This window comes from Henckelia pumila, chromosome 2 (genome assembly GCF_033568475.1).
Source record: "Henckelia pumila isolate YLH828 chromosome 2, ASM3356847v2, whole genome shotgun sequence".
NCBI lineage: Eukaryota > Viridiplantae > Streptophyta > Magnoliopsida > Lamiales > Gesneriaceae > Henckelia > Henckelia pumila.
The window spans coordinates 175303470-175318412 of record NC_133121.1 but is presented as its reverse complement, the minus strand read 5'-3'; the positions used below and the strand labels follow the sequence as shown (position 1 = coordinate 175318412).

General features: G+C 41.0%; 1 non-coding gene across 1 annotated transcript; it reads right to left on the bottom strand.

Moving 5' to 3' along the window:
• Positions 1 to 979: 979 nt before the first annotated feature.
• Positions 980 to 1086, bottom strand: LOC140885878 (small nucleolar RNA R71). The gene has a single exon (XR_012151290.1). It is a non-coding gene; the product is annotated as a small nucleolar RNA R71 (small nucleolar RNA).
• Between the last annotated feature and the right edge of the window lie 13857 nt (positions 1087 to 14943).

Genomic DNA, 14943 nt, shown 5'->3' with positions numbered 1-14943 from the left:
ATTAACTAAAATTAAGGTGAAATAGGAATTAGATTTTCAATGACGAATATTTAATAGGTTTAATTATTTTTAGGGAATTTATGATTGAATGAATGAATATCAAGGGTGTAGTCGACTGATACCAAGTCTCGTATCTTATTGATTTCTCCTGTTTAATTTTCAATCTTGCATGATAGTGATAATTTGAATATTTAATTGCTTAAATTTCTTAGTAGTTAGTCCAAACATCAAAACCCCTTTTTATTTATTTAGAATGCATTAAATTTTTCTTTCCTCGTGGGAACGATCCCTACTCACACTACTACATTTTTAGTGATTATCTGATTGAGTTGGGTAAATTGGGCGTGACACGATTAAGCGCTACCAAATTTTGGCGCCGTTGCCGGGGAAGGTGTTTAGTTTATTTGTGTTCTTGTTTTTATTTTTTATTTTATATTCTTTCCCAGTGCTTTTCGGGTTTGTTAATGCTTACAGGAGAATCTTCTGCAGAAGAATTCCCCTACGACATGGAGATTGAAAGAACTTTGCACAGGAGAAGGAGAGAACTCCGTAGGCAACAACAAGAAGCCGCTGCTCGAGCTGCTTTTCCAGAAGAAGAAGAGATGCTGCTAATGCGAATTTGAGTTTGAGACAACTTGGCACTCCTGATCTCACTCAGCAGCCTTTACGCATTACTTTTCCTACTCTAGAAAATAATGCTAATTTTGAATTAAAATCTGGACTGATACATCTATTTCATGCTTTTCATGGTCTTACAGGTGAGGATCCGCACAAGAATTTGATGAAATTCCTTGTCGTATGCACCAGCATGAAACCACATGGAGTGACAGAGGAGCAGATCCAACTCAGAGCCTTTCCTTTCTCTTTGAAGAGCGCTGCAAAGGATTGGATATACTACATACCTTGTGGATCCATCACCACTTGGACGACACTGAAGAGGATTTTCTTAGAGAAATATTTTCCAGCTTCAAAGGTGGCAAACATCAGAAAGAAAATTTATGGCATCAAGCAGCAGATGGGAGAGTCACTGCATGAGTTTTGGGAGCGTTTCAAGAAAATATGCGCCATCTGCCCACAGCACCAGATAAGTGAACATTTATTAATTCAATACTGTTATGAAGGGTTGTTGTCTCATGACAGGAGCATGGTGGATGTGGCCAGCGGTGGAGTTTTTGTCGATAAAACTCCAGTCCAAGCAAGGAATCTGATAGAGAACATGGCCGCCAATTCTCAAAAATTTGGAACCTTTAGGAGTGATCCAACACCCGGAAGGAATACTGAGGTAAATGTTTCTTCCCTCGAACATCAACTGATTGATCTGACGTCTCTTGTGCGTCAAATGGCTGTAAGGAATGGACAAAATATGAAGGTTTGTGGAATTTGCACTGAAAGGGGACATGCGACTGACATGTGTCCCACACTTCAAGAGGGATCGGCTGAGCAATTCAATGCAGCAGGAGGATTTCCCGGACCGCCACAACGGAAGTATGATCCATACTCCAACACGTACAATCCTGGTTGGAAGGATCATCCAAACCTGAGATATGGGAACCCGCAAGCAATTCAAACACCACCCCACAATCCAGCTTATAGGCCGCCATACCCCCAACAACCACAGCATCCTCAAGTCCCCACGCCTGGTGAGTTTCTAGAAAACATTGTTAAGGATCTTGCTACTAATACTGCCGCTTTTCAACAGGAAACTCGATCAAGTATCCAAAAGTTGAACACTCAAATGGGGTAGTTGGCAACCGCAGTGAACAGGTTGGAGGCACTGAATTCGAACAACTTACCATCACAGACTGTGGTGAATCCGAGGGAGAATGTGAGTGCAATCACCTTGAGGAGTGGAAAGGAGTTGAATGTTAATTAAGAAGTGGTGAAAGAACCAGTACAAACCAAAGATGAGCAAGAATCCAAGGTAGAGGAGGACGACACAATTCAGGAAGAACCTAGAGGTAAGTTCCCTCCTTTATCCAAGTATAAGCCTGTTGCCCCTTTTCCCATGGCACTAAAGGATTCTAGGAAAGATGAGGGGATTAAGGAGCTCTATGAAACTTTTTGTAGATGCGAGGTAAATATTCCACTGTTAGATGCTATTAAGCAAGTACCTCGCTATGCTAAATTTTTGAACGAATTATGTTTTGCGAAAAGAAAACAAAAGTTGAAGGGATGTAAGAGAGTTGAATTGGGAGAACAGGTCTCTGCCGTCATTCAAAGAAAGGTACCTACAAAATGCAAGGACCCAGGTATGTTCTCGATTCCATGTAAAATAGGAGATAGTCAGCTTGATACGACCATGCTAGATTTAGGAGCATCTATTAATGTCATGCCATACTCTATTTATGCTTCCTTAAAACTAGGGCCTTTGAATGAAACTGCCATTGTTATCCAGATGGCTGATACATCTACTATTTTTCCAAAAGGATTGTTAGAGGATGTTATTGTATAAGTTGGTGAATTGGTTTTTCCTACTGATTTTTATGTTCTTGACATAAAAAACAATGAGTTGAATAGTCCTATTTTGTTAGGAAGACCATTTTTGAAAACTTCAAAATCCATTATAGATGTTGATAGCGGCACTCTCACTATGGAATTCGATGGGGAAATTGCAAAGTTTAATATTTTTGATACCCCGAAAACTCCTAGAAGTGAAAGTGTTGTTAATTTTCTTGATGTCAATGACCACGTCTCACAAGGAAAGAAGAAGTTTGTAGTTGAGGATAAGTTGAAAGAGACTATTGCAACGCCTGCTGAAATTTTTCTCTCTGATATGCAGGTACCTATAACTGAGACAAAACATCCTCCTGACCGAGCGAAAAGAATTGCCAAGAAGTCGAAGCAAAAAAAGCATGGGACATTGACTAGAAAATTTTTGAAGTGGGTGAAGGTGGACAAAGGAACCAGATTCAAACCACCTTGAGGAACTGCAGCATTCAGTCGAGCCAACGACCGTAAACAAAGGCGCTGACTGGGAGGCAACCCAGTATTTCTATTCCTTTTTAGTTTTTGTTTTTGATTCATTTTAATTTTTTTGTTTTGTTGAATTTTGTTTTTAATTGATTTTTGGAAAATTTTTGGAAAATAAAAAAAAAAAGTAATTTCTGAAGTAGTGCGCGCTCGATCCTGGAATGTCCTTGGATCGAGCGCGCAGAAAATTCGAGCCCACTGCCCCAAGTATTTACAAGGAGCGCTCGATCCTGGCATTTCACCAGATCGAGCGCGCAATTTTACCAAAGTTATTGTCCGCATTTTTAAAAGGCGCGCTCGATCAGGTATATTTCTAGGATCGAGCGCGTCCTCATCTCGCCTTATTTATGTGCAGTTGAATGCTCTTTTCCCCCACTCCCCCTTTCAAAATTTCCCTCGGCCCTTAGAACCCTTTTTCCCCAAATTTTCGAAATTTCACAATTGTTCATAATTTGTTATCAATCTATTACATGATCATTCAAGGGCTTGGAATCTTCATTTCTTCCCTCCTCTCTACTTCTCCACGACCATATTTTGCTAGAAAAGCCGGAATTGTTGGTGTCCACAAGGTGTTAGATGAATTGCCTCATCCACAAATTCTTGCAAATTTTTGGGTGCTCATGGGTCCAAAACGCACTACAGAGAGAGGCGAATCTTCTCGCCAAGGTACACGAGCTGCAACCGCATCCTTAAACTTTGCCGGCCTTTTTGTCAATCAAGCGGCCCGGGATCGCTACGACCACGCCAAGAACCATCGCTCCCCTATTACTGAGAGGGGTTTTGATCTAGATGTGAATGTAAACGAAGTGGCGGTTCAAGTCTTGTCATGTGGGTGGGGAACGTTCTGTAAGCAACCTGCTCCAGCCATCGTCCCTCTTGTTAGGGAGTTCTACGCTAATGCTGCGGAGCGAACGGATGGCAAGGCCTTTGTCCGGGGCACTTTGGTTTCCTACGCAGCTTCTGAGTTGAATTCCATGCTAGAGACACTAGATGTCGATGACAGCATATTCCAAAGCGCTACCCTTTACCCGGATGTCCACGAGATCCTTTATCAGCTGTGCTTTACCGGGGCTGCTTGGTTGGATCCGGTTACTTTCAAGTGATTCAAAGAGAAATATCTTTTTGTGAATCCGGCCACCTGGTACACATTCCTATGCCGCCGTCTAATGCCAATCTCACACACGAGTGAAGTTCATGTTGAGTGTTCTGTGTTGCTATACGCTCTCGATGTCGGACTCCCGGTCAATGTGGGTCGAGTTATTCATGATCAGATACGGCGGTCGGTCACTTCTAGGACATCCGGTCTTTATTTTCCCATGATCATTACACAGTTATGAATGCGAGCTGGTGTGAAAGCTAGAGCAGACGAGGAATAGTTGCAGCCGATGCGACCCATTGACCAAGCAGCTATTGATGCCAAAAGGGCTTATAGGCGGAGCCAATTTGTGGTGGATGAGCACTTTGTGGCGGTACACAATCCGGTGCGTCCTATTCCACCTCCACGCCGCCCTACTGCAGTTACTGTTCAAGAGATGGCCACTTTCACTCAGCACTAGAACACGTTCAATGCGGCCACAACTGCAAATTTTCAGGTGTTAGACTACATATCTCGTGGGATCTCCGAGAGACTAGGGATTGATCCCACCAGCTGTTCCTTTCTCGCCACCTTTTGAGTTTCCATGGGTCGACCCAGTGCCACCGCCAGAGCATGATAAGGATGGGGCGGACGCCAATCCATAGATCTGGGGTGTTTTATTTTTACTATTTGCATTGCATCGTTTTGTTTTGTTTTTTTTTTTTTGTTTTTATTGCTACTTGTTTTGTTGTGTGCTTTTGTATAGTTTAGTTCTCAATCATTGAGGACAATGTTTCGTTTAAGTGTGTGTGTGTGGGGGGGGGGGGGTGCATTCATGCATTTCATTTCATTGCATTGTTGTTTTTGTTGCGTTGTTGCATTTAGTTCATTTTAGGATTTTAGCATTCTGTTGCATTTTGTATTGAGTTGAGAAAGAAACGGGTAGCCTGGCCAATGATGAAGCTTTGTTTGTGAATTCCATGCCTATCTGACAAGTTTTTTCACTGATGGAACTCAGTAGATGAGTGAACTCCTACATACTCTGTGAATTATACTCAAATCTGAATTTTGAAACATACAAACATGGATAGGATTGAGGCATTGTTTGGATTAGTTGGGCCTAAATTTTCTTGAATCTTTTGTCCTTAGATGCCCTTTGAGCTTTCACATATATATGAGCACATAAGGTGCATATTTTTGAATTTTGTGCAAAATCATCGTTTACTGTTGATGATTTCTTTTTTCTGCACTGATTAATATTTGTATGAGTTGATTGTGAATTGAGACATGTCTAGAACTTGTTCAAACACCCCTCGAGGCGAAATACGGGTAAACTATGACTTAGGAGTGATGTAGGCAATTTTTCTGAATTCTTTTGAGCTTTTCAAGTCACCCACTTTATTAATTATCCCTAGTACCTTGTTTGAGCCTGATTGAAAAACAAATGGCATGCGTGCAAACGTGTGGTAAACCCCCATTCGACATTATTTCAAGGTCCTACAACTACTACCCATAGCCTAAACATTGTTTCCTACCTTTAAGGGAGTGAGTTGAATGTTAAAATTATTTTATGCTCCTGCGTTGAATGGTTAATATGGAACGGTGTGATGATAGCTTGAAAGAAAAGAAAAAAATAGTAGTGAAAAGGGAATGGAAAAAATGATGAAAAAAGTGGTGAAAAAGAAGGAAAATTTAATGGTGAAAAGTATTAGAAAAGAAAAAATGGAGATCAATGAAGTGAAAAGCGGTGTGAAAACTGAATGAAAAGGACTGAACTCTAACGATAGAGATAATTTACTCCCTCTTTGAATTCTTTTCCTTTATTGTAGCTATAAGCCAAGCCTACATTATAATCCAATTAACACCTATTGACCGAGTCACAGTCACCCAATATACTAGTGGAGAGGGGTTGCGAGAATTTTGCCTATGGACTGTAGATTGACACTATTGATGAGTATGAATTTTTTATCAAAACACGCACACTAGATTTCTTTGTGTTTAACCGATTGTGAGTGTGTTGATTTGATTTCTATTCATTGTAATCCTGTGAAACCATGAAAAGTCCTCATGATCTATGAATGTGTGAATTGGATTTGGAGGCGAGTGTTTTGAACTTGAGTTGCGGGGTTTATAAGTTTGTGAGGTGAAATCAGTCTGGTTTTAAAATTTTCAAAACAATGTGAGTTGGATGGATGGATGTAAAAATTTTGAAAGATGAACTGAGGCCAGTGCTCCGTAGTATTTCTTGATTCGTGATTTCATATTTTTGTTTTGTATAACTTGCTCGAGGGCGAGCAAGGTTCAAGTGTGGGGGAATTTGATGGAATTATTTTGTTTGCATTTTTAGTGTCATTTTGTTAAGTGTTTTGCATGCATTTTGTGTCATTGTTCATGTTTTATTCTAGTTTTATTTATTTCAAGCATTGAGCTTCTTAACTTAGTTTTGATTTATTGTGTAGGAATTACCATGTTTTGATTAAAGAAATCGAACTGCGTCCATGCGTCCAAAGAAATCAGCAGAGCAGATTTTTCAACACAGAAGCATGCGCTCGATCCTGGCATTTTCCCAGATCGAGCGCGGTCATGATATTTTCAAGACAGTAGGCTGCCTCAACTCGCCCGCTCGATCACACATTCTTCCCGGATCGAGCGCGCCCAAGGAATTTTCAAGGTAGAAAGTTGCCCAGTATCACCCGCTCGATCCTAGCAATTTCCCGGATTGAGCGCGCGGGTCTGTTGTGGGAAAAAATTTGTAATTTGGGAAACTCTTTTAATTAAGGCTCTAGACTTTTAATTCGGTTTTGGGGAGATTATCAGATTATTCTACACGCTTAGAATGCAAAGAACTCTCTCTGGACGGCTAGGTTTTTATCTATCTTTTCTTAATTTTATTTTCTCTCATGAATTTTTGTAAAGAATTCATGAGTATTGTTGGCTAAACTCTTATACTTGGTTGAGGGAGACGAAAACTTGATATATTTTATTCATGAGATTCGATTCGTAGTGTTTAAATTCTTGTTAAGTATCAATATTTGATCTGGTTTATTTCATGTTTGTATGCGAGATTTTAGGATTGACCATCTTAGGATTTTGTTTTGCAAGCTATAGCTAAATTAGAATTCAAATCCGTAATTGTTTGAATGAACTAATTTGCGAAGCAACTACGTTTGATATTTTCTGCTGTTGAATTTATTAAATTGTAGGATCAATTATTGACTACGCTAAATACAACCGTTCGAGTTTGTGTTGTCTAAGTTCGTCAGTTTTACTAGTTTGAATACTACCGTGGATTTAAATCTAGATTGCTGTTATTTGGGTTAATTTATTGGTAAGGGTTAATCTAGAATGCTGTTTTCTAATTAACTAAAATTAAGGTGAAACAAAAATTTGATTTTCAATGACGAATATTTAATAGGATTAATTATTTTTAGGGAATCGATGATTGAATGAATGAATATCAAGGGTGTAGTCGACTGATACCAAGTCTCGTCTCTTATTGATTTCTCCTGTTTAATTTTCAATCTTGCATTATAGTGATAATTTGAATATTTAATTGCTTAAATTTCTTAGTAGTTAGTCTGTGAGACCTCGGTTCTAAACATCAATTAAAGGAGTAATTAAATTAAGCAAGCATTAAAAGTCAACACACTAATTTTTTTTTTTTTAAAAGCAGGGCCCGCGCGGCCGCGCCTCATCAGCCGCGGGCGCGCATGGCGCCCTGGCTCATGCGCGGCCGCGCCCTATCGAGGCACGGGCGCGCCTCCCTGGCTGCTCCGGTGCTAGAATCGCCAAAAAAACGAGAACATCAAGCCATACAATACTCTGAAACATAAACATGCGTTACAACTTGGTTTCTCCATTTAAACTGGAGTTCTGGAGTTCAACAAACAAACCAAAATCGAGATCATGCAACAACAATATAACGATGAAGTTCGATAACTAAACATGTTCTAACATATACTAGATTGACATGCTGGAATCGACTTCTAGACCGAGTCTCACTTCTACATCTTTCTCTCGAAGTTAACCATGCCTCTTCTGACTTGGTCCTGCCCCACCTGTTGCCAAGTACACATACAAACAAAGACAACAACCGGATAATCCGAAGAGAATAATATTCCCAGTAAAAGAGACTAACATGCAATCAAATAAACATATCAAATCATACTATGAATTCATTCCTCATAATATCAATTAATCCATTCAAGTGCTGAATTAAAATGATATGCATGTCTTTAAAACTTTTGGATTATCAGACTCAGATAATCAATTGGAATTCTTCTTTCTTTCTTTGGTTTGGGATCCCGAGGTTAAAACATCCTACAATCACACCGACTTCCCTCTCGAGGTGGGCGTGGCATGCTTTAATCCTCTAGACTCAAGGGAATTATAGTGAGCTACTCGACAAGGTAGTAAATCGCCTACCAAGCTACTCGACTACAATCCCTAGATCATCTAATTCAATCTGAATAAATCAAGTCTCAAAATGAAAGCATTTGTAATCTCATGCACTCAATATAAATTCAATCATATAATCAAATAAGCAGTCAAAATATGCATTGTGTGATTTCTTCTAGGACACTCGAATCAATCCGAATTCGAGTTAATCATCCTATACCATTCCAAAGTCATCTTATACCTCTTCTTGGACGTTTCAAAACTTCAATCTGAAAACAACAATTCCTCAATCAAAACCTAGTCAAGTTAAATCAATCGATAAGGAAGGACATCGATACTATACCGGCTCAACTCTTCCAACTGATCCAAGCTGCAAGTCTCGCAACTCCAAAGACTTCAAATCAATCTATCTGAAGAATTCATAGCGATAAAAATCGATATCAAAACTCATACTAAGCTCGGTATAACTCAAAACATCGAAACGATATCCAAAACTCAAACTGACGGCATAACGGCTGTAAACTGACCAAACCAAAAATGCAGACAGCAAAACAACAACTCAACAAACTCGTTCCAATCCTCAAACATCAAACCCAACACAATATCAACACATCTCAAAATCAATATTTTCGAAAATGACAAGAAAAATCATAACAAATCCGAACATCGCTCTAATTCAAAACCGATAGATAATAAACGATCAGAACTCTGTCAAGAACAACATACTCGAATCTCGAACGATTCTAACAAAATCCAAAAACTAGAATGTATCCGATCGTAGAAAAACTTACGATATAACGGAGCTCTTGTAGTAGTGATCGATAATCTTCCTTCAGAAATAAATTCCAACGGCCGGATCGAGCTCGGACTGAAATCAGAAAGCTTGAAACACAAAAAGGGCGCTTCAATGGAGTCTTCTCGGTTGGGAGGAAGATGAGGAAGCTTTTTGCAATCATTCTAAGTGTAGATAATATATAAAACCAAATAATTGCATTTTAGTCCCTAAAATTTCCAAATTTCGCAAAAAGGACCCTGATCAATAACAAGTCCGGTCTCGAATTCTGAAATCACTGATTATCTCAAATAACATCAATTAAGATAAAAACGGGGCATTACAATTCTCCCCCTCTAAGAAAAAATTTCGTCCTCGAAATCATCGATATCAACTCATAAGAAGAATTTAAGAATTCAAGAACAGAATTAAGAACTCACATCAGATGAATAAATCAGGAAATCTCTGTCTCATATCGGATTCTGTTTCCCAAGTCGCTTCTTCGACTCCGTGATGACTCCACTAAACTTTCACCAAGGGAGTCATTTTGGTTCTGAGCTGTTTCTCCTTTCTGTCAAGGATCTGAATCGGTTTCTCAAAGTAACTCAGAGTTTCATCAAGTTCGGCTTCGTCAGGCTGAAGCACATGAGAAGGATCGGAATGGTATTTCCTCAGCATCGAGACGTGAAAGACGTCGTGAATACCAGATAAAGAAGGAGGAAGTGCTAAACGGTAGGCTAGATCGCCTATCTTCTGTAAATTCTCATACGGACCGATGAATCTCGGTGCCAACTTCCCTCTCTTCCCAAATCTAACAGTACCTCTAAACGGAGAAATCTTCAAGAATACTCGGTCTCCCTGATCAAAAGATAGAGGTCTGCGACGGATATTCGCATACTTCGCTTGTCGGTCCTGAGCAGTCTTCATTCTCAATCGAATAATCTTCACTTGCTCAGCCATATCACGAATCATATCTGGTCTCAAGTCTGGGGACTCAGATATCTCATCCCAGTACAGAGAAGATCTGCACTTCTTTCCATACAACGCTTCGAATGGTGCCATTCCTATACTCGTCTGGAAGCTGTTGTACGAAAACTCAACGAGAGGCAATGAATCTTGCCAAGTAGTGCCAAAGTCAAGCACCACTGCTCATAACATATCCTCCAGAGTCTGAATCGTCCGCTCTGATTGACCGTCGGTGTAGTGACCCTACCCGGATGCACTAGCTAATCAGAGTTTAAGAGCATAATTAATCATGCATTAAATAAATCGTTGCGAAAGACTTTAAATAAAAACAGACCGGCAGAATACAACCGGTTAAACCAATTCGATTTATACAACCAAATCGAATAAATAACTTAAAGGCATAACCTACAGCTAATCCTGCTGTCTTCACTGGTCATTGGCTACTCCAAGCTCCTGGTGCTCAATCCTGCACCTACACCTACCCCGTCGAATGGGATGTCTAGATATACAGAAAAGACTGAACGTGAGCTCTAAGCTCAATACGAAAGCACTGGGTAAAACATATAAATATGATGCATGCAAATGATAGGGTATCCATATCTGAGATAACTGTATATAATTGCTTAGTAATGGCGCCTAGGACATGAGTGGTACAACCCGGGGATCAAACCCTGCGTACACTGCTCATTCCTACAAGACGTGGACTGTGTCCCCCGATGCTAATCACCCATGACCCGTCAGTCACTGAGCACTAGACATCAACCGTCCACACAAGGCTGAGCGGCCCTACATGGCTCATCTCACAAGATGGACATGCACAATATGATATGCACATGCTGCATAATAATATGACACATAAATGCAACATATAAGCATGCAAAACCCGCTGGCAATCTCAGTCTGTACTTGCGTACCTTACTACAGGCAGTTCCTAGCAGTCCCGCTCTAGGTTCCCAGCCTACATCAGCTCTACAATGCAAATACCCATGCATCATTCATTAAGCTCTAAAAGTCTTAACTAAGCTATTGCATACTCCTAAATAATTTAAGGAGACCATAGCTATACCTGCGTTCGTCGTCAACCCGTTGATGGCAACTATCCCGCAACTAGGGGTACACCCCTGCTGTAGCTCCACAGCCTCGAGCACTGCTCCGCTACACGAGCACTGCCCCGCTACTATGTCAGACACTATCTGACTATACTAAAGTATATTTCCTACTCCAACTCTAAAATAAGAGTACCCAAAGCCCAAAATAGAGCTACTAGGGCGAAGGAGAGGAATTCGGAATTGGCAAGAAATGAGGAGCTCAGACCCTATATTTATAGACGTCGATCGGAAGCTCCGTTCCTCGATCGGACGTTCCGTTCCTGCAGATCGGAAGCTCTGTTCCTCCGATCGGAAGTTCCGATGCCACGTGTCAATCTCAACCACATGCAACCACACACCTGTCACCGACAGTCGATCAGAAGCTCCGATTGCTGATCGGAAGTTCCAATCTCCATGCTTCCGATGTGGTTCCGATTTGGTTCCGATGTCACCAAGATCGGAAGCTCCGATCCTGGATCGGTGGTACCGATCCCACTCGAGTCTTGGGGCCTTCTAAACCATTTTCGAGTGTCCTGGATCCATTTATGAACTCCGTTAACCCTTCTGAAATTTCCTTAATCATGTTTTACTTAATCTAAACATGATTACACGATTAATATTCTCATTAATCGCTAATTCTGGATACGGGTTACTACATTCTCCCCCCCATAAAAGATTTCGTCCTCGAAATCTAGGGTAAAACCTCGAGAACGTACAAGAAACCCTTGCTCGAGTGTCCGGTCGAAATATCCTCCGACACACTCAGACTCCCATCGAATTCTCTGCAAGCTTCATTAATGCTGAACCGCATTAATATTTTTCCAGCTGAAAATTTCTGCTCTACTGGTCGACAGTCGAATTTCCTTAACGCTAGCGTATCGTATTACTGATACGTCTTTCACTCGGACCACGATCTTCCTAACCACGAAGGATACAATACCCGCTTTGATTAATATCATCGTCCCAAAGTAATTTTAGACTAACGAAGACCAAGTCATAACTTGACTGGCTTACGACAATCGTCGAATCACTAATCAAATTAACCATCTAATGGTTCCAAAAGTTCCCGGTGCTCAACACCTCTAGTTAAGCAAACACTAATCCCCAACATTGTGCTGACATATTCTAACATGAATCTCGCTTAAGATAATTTAGTTGACTCAGGTCTATACTTCAACGTAACTGCTCACAATGTTCCCTAGACTAGTTACCCTCCCCACTCTCCCTGAAACACAACCGGTTTCCCAAGGAATACTGGAACTTAAACCATCATGTCTAGTACATTCTGCTGTCCACGTTTCTCAGTATAACCTCAACACTGTGCCCTGATGATAACTATCATCACTTGCAATTCATGATGCTACGTCATCTCCTAGCCATTGGCCTGCGAAGTCACGCATACATTTCAATGGAAGTCATCATGTCGCTGATGGTCTACATCACCTCGATCATAGGTTATTCACCTCATGAATTCCAATCGTTGGACATCCTCCTGATAGTTATACATACTCGCAATCACTGTACACTCACCAAGACTAAGGCAAGCTCCCACCAATATAGTTGACTGGGACATTCCACAGTGCACAGACATATGGAAATGCTTCCTATTCCAATTCGAAACTCGACAGTCATTGCACCTGGTATAACTCAACTCGGAGTCTCTGATGATACCATCATCGCTCATCCCAACCTCCCAAGGTTGAACATACTGATCCTGGAACTAAATCCTGATGGATTCTCAATAGTCAAATCGCTCCTTTGCCGAACGCATCAGTCTCAGCACTGAACGATCTATTTCGTCGATTCCCTAGTCAATCCTGGGAAATACTTGTGTTCGAAGTAACTTGCCACACAAAGCGTCTCTAATTGTCGTTTATTGCTACAACACAATATCCTTGACAAATAGTCCGCACGGATGTGACTCACTGACTCGAAAGAACAAACTCGATCCGTCACGATCTTGCGAAATCTTCGATTCCCACAACAATCTTGTTGGCTACTAAGTCGGTCTACGACTGCCTCGATCATCACAATGATCTTAAGCACCACACGATGAAAATTTGTGACACACCCTGCCGAATCTCAAGAACTAGGTCTCAGCAAATGTCACGCCTCACAATTAAACAACCGATGTTTCCTTACAAGTACACATTCCTCGTTGGATCTCAACCCAACGGTATACTAAGACGTCATCACAAAAGCACTATCCTGGGAGTTACCAATTCCTTCGCTTGTTCCTCCTGTCAAGTTAACATCGAACTCGACCATACAAGTCAATCATAATCTTTCGGTAGATTAGTCCTGGCAACCTAGAGACCCTAATCATCATATTTGTCAAATGCTCTGAGATGGTATCCAGTACTCATCCCATAAGCACTAATCAACAAAATACTATTCCAAGTATTTCTTAATTGCTACATCCTGAACAACCCTGATTGGCTCAACCAATCGAATTCGTCGATCTACTTAAGCTCACACACATCTTGGTCAGACGACCACTGATCATTCAACCTGCATGGCTCGGTCAATAACTATGACTCAGCTGCCACAAAGAACCATTTTCAAACGATGTCAGATCACAGTACATAAGTAGTTTACTTGGCACAAGTCCTGCGCCTTTTCAGCACTACTAACCACTGCTTCGTATCCTGAACTTAATCATCCTAAATCTGACAGAGTTAGCCAATAACCACTAGTAGTCACTAGCACAGATCCCGTGCCACCTTAGTACTACTAATCGCTGTCTTGTTCACCAAAGGCAAACATAAACTAAGCCCATTTCCATCCCATGGAAAATCCTATGCTCAACCTCTGAAAATATCATACAGTACTTAGCGCAACCACTGGACTCACTGTCCTTACCTTGTTCGTTTAGAATGAACATCACGGCTCGTCAAGTCCAAGAAGAATAACTAATGAATCCCAAAGATTTCCGCAATCTTCGGACACTCTCCTGATCATATCCCTTGTTAAGATTGTGCAACCGTTCAAGACTAAGGTAGCTTACCTCAATAACCCACCTGGACAACCACCAAGGTTTCACGGTCATAGGCCATGCTTCCCTCACATCTTAAATAGTCATATACAATCCTTAACGTCTGGCATAATCTATCACAGATGAAGTCAATCATCATGGAGTAGTCCTCGTATTCGAGTCTATGTCTTAAAATAGCATTCCATCCAGTATCTTGAATAATTCCTATTACAAGGAAATTCTAACCACAACTTTGATGACAACCCATAGTCATTGCTGGTAGAAATCCGTCCACCTATTAGATTCATACGTCTAGCAGTATCCCAAAGGTTAAAACTTATCTGCTCAGAGTGTACACTTGTCAAGGAAATCCCTCCATGACTGGTCCCTACAGCAGAATACTCAAACTATATCTCTGGCACACCAGATGATATCGAACCATTGATATCAAACCTGATATCTAATCCAAGGTCATACCATGTCGTGACTATTACCAAAATCCTAGACTGAGTAGCCTTCCCACCGCCAATCTCCTGAAGCACAAAGGCTCCCAGGTACCCTCTGAAGTACAAGGACTCCCAGAGTAACACTGGCATAGGGTCGCGCCCCATCACGTCTAGTCCTGGTCATAGTCCACAACTCTCGGCATATACTGGACCTGGTATCCTGATGAAAACCCATCATCACATGTCTTATCCTA